The sequence below is a fragment of the Carlito syrichta genome, unplaced genomic scaffold, assembly GCF_000164805.1.
Source record: "Carlito syrichta isolate Samal-C Ts95f unplaced genomic scaffold, Tarsius_syrichta-2.0.1 Scaffold303417, whole genome shotgun sequence".
In the NCBI taxonomy this organism is placed as follows: Eukaryota; Metazoa; Chordata; class Mammalia; order Primates; family Tarsiidae; genus Carlito; species Carlito syrichta.
In genome coordinates, this window is record NW_007247513.1 from 318,697 (window position 1) to 321,948 (window position 3,252).

A 3,252-nucleotide genomic window follows, 5' to 3' on the forward strand; every position below is an offset into this window, starting at 1 on the left:
AGTTTATTACAATGTAGCCAATTAATTGAAAAATAAAACTCAGAAAAAAAGGTTTAGTAGAAATCTTGGGAGGCAGTAAATTGTAACCTTAAATAAGGTGGTCAGGTCAGTCTTGTTGACAAAGTGACATGCAAGCAGTGATTTTTAAAATGTAGAGAAATCTGGGGAAGAGCTTTCCAGACAGAAAGCACAACCACTGAGAAGTCCTGAAGGCAAGATTATGTCTGGCATATGAGTAGTAAACCAAGAACTCCAGTGTAGCACCAGACATTTAAGTGGAGATTTTGGTTTTGAGTTCAGTGGAGAGATCAAGGTGAAAACAATTAATCTGGAAGTTGTCAGAAAGTGGATGGTGGCTAAAACCATGAACCTTGATGAGATGACTCAAAAGAGAAGTGTCAACAGAGAAGAAAAATCTCATTGGATAATCCGGGAGACATTTAAATATTGACAATCCATGGGGATGAAGAAGAAACAGCAAATGATGAGAAGAAAAGACAAAAATGATAGAAAAATCCACCAATGTGTGGTTTGTTAGAAACTGAATAAAATCTTTTAAGGAGCAGAAAGTTAGCACTACTCTGTGCTATTGTTAAGTCATGTAAGATAAAGACTGATCATTAGCCATCAGATACAGGAGAATTGAAATTATTGTTGACCTTGATAAGAGCAGTTTTTGCGATGAAAGACAGGTGAGCTGGTTGTGAGCACAAAGAACTAACTAGACATGGTTCAAGAGATAAAACAGTTAGCAAGTGTGTATTAGGGGTTCCAAAAAATGTATACACATTTTAAGAGATGTTATCTATGTATTACTTTTCAAAGTTGAATTGAATTACAATGGCAATGTATAGCATAGTGTTCACTCAAAATTGAATTACGGTGGTAATGTATGGTATAGTGTTCACTTTTATCAAATGAATGCCAAGTCACCATGCAATAGGCAGGACAGTCAAAGAACATGGCAGAAGAGCAGTTGTCATTCCAAGAGTTCGTAACTGTTTTGAAGTGATATTTGAAATCTGAGAATGTTCTAGAAATACAAAGATAATGGAGACATGCGTATGCAACAGAACCTCCAACAAAGAAGCAACTGCATGCATTCCTAAGTTTGAGATGCATGGTACTGTGTATGATGTGCACAAAGAAGTATGATATGCACAAAGACAGATTCTGCTTCTTCTGCTATGATGTTGAAGCAGTTTACATGCGTACCACATAAGTCTACCAAACAATATACAGATGAGACAGGAATTAGCAGAACAAGTGTAGGATGTATTTTTAAAACAGCCAGAAGGAAAGTTTTCATCCCAAGATTATTACATGCATTGAATGAAGATGTCCCTCATCAAAGGGTGCAGTATTGTGAGTGGTTTTAAAATATGTTATGAGAGAATGAGGAGGAAAATAGTTTGGTCTGATGAGGCATTGTTTAAATTGAACAGAATAGTGTGGTTGAGTTTCCCCCATGTTCTCCTGACTTAAACCTTAAAGGATGTGGTGTACCATGGAAAACCGCCTACACTGGGGATATTTCAGAAAGAAAATGAAGCAACATGTGCAGTGATACAAGTGGTCACTTTGGTCAACGTTGCTTGGTTTGCCATAATCAGAAGTGACTGGATGCTGATAGTAATGACTTTGAGTACCTCTTATAATTGCAGAAGTCAAATAAGACTTGTATTCATCTTTTGTTATCAGTATATATTGTTATCATTTTAATACAATTTTCTTTTTTCTCTGTGTGTATTATATATATATTTATATATGAACATAAATATTTATATGCTAAAAGTTTATATGTACAGTAAATATCCTACATATAAATACTTTCCATTCTGAGAGTACATTCATAAATCCAACTTGTTTTAAGTCCAACAAAGTTGGCCTAGGTAACCAACTTATATACTCGGCTAAATAGTACTGTATTATAATAGGTTTATAATACTTTTCACACAAACGATACATGAAAACCAAACAAACACAAAATGTAAAGAACACATTTTTAATTTTAAATATCTTGAAAACTACAGTAGTATAGCACAACAGCTGGTGTATAGGGGCTGGCATCAAGTGAACAGGCAATAAGAGTACTGATTGGAAGAGGGAGAAGCGGTGGGAGATGATAGAGCTGTAGGATCATCAGCAATAGGAGACAGAGGGCAAATTGCAATTTCACTCATGCCTGACATTGATGGCACAGGTTTTGGGTCCTTGCTGGATTCAATTCCATCTGCCCTCTTGAAAAATGATTCACTGATGTTGGGAAGAAGCTCTTTTTTACTCGTCATAGATGTCATGGTAGCATGGGATTGCATTCTACTGCAACCTTCTGTGCCTCAAAAACTAACAGTGCCTCCTCAAATAAAGAAGATCCAGGCAACCCCTCAGGTCCCCTCCCACTGTGGGAGCTTTTCTGTCCTCTCAATAAACCCTGCTTTCAAAATAGATAGATAAATAGATAGATAGATAGATAGATAGATAGATAGATAGATAGATAGATAGATAGATAGATAGATAAAGATCATCCTGTCATTCCCTGCACTGTGAATCTCTGGTTTTTCAGTTACTTCTTCATCTTGTCTGTCTTTGTCCTTTATCTGGGTCCCTAATCCACCAGACTTTCATTAGTAAATTTCTCGTGTTGCACAGTGAGTTCAGTGAATTTGTCCTCTTGCGTATCTAGCTCCAGCTTCTTATGGAGGGTTACTAGGTTGCTGAAGACTTCTTTGAACTCATCCATCTTCTCAAATCCATGAAAATCATGAACAAACTGTGACAATGTATGCAAAACATGAGAACTAACTTTCATGATTGAACATGCAAATGAAGGTTTGCATCATTGAAAGTTAGCAACTCAAAGGTTTGTAAATACAAGAGACTTACTGTTTATGAATTTATACATATTATATTATATATTCATTTATAAATATTACTAATATATACCCCATTTATACGAACTTTTAAAATTGCATGCACTGTTTAAAGGGAAACAAAGAAATATGAATGATAAGAAAAAGAGTTTGTAGCAGAAGGAAATATGGGTTATACACACACACACACACACACACACACACACACACACACACACGCACAGAGGAGTAATGTCCTTGAACAGCTTAAAGACATTAGTATGTGTACTACTTCCCTCAGATGTGGTCAGGAAAAATCCATGCATAAGTATAAAAGGAAAAGTAAACTATACGGGTTCAGAATCAGGTAGATGTGTCCAGACATAGCCTACCTGTGTCC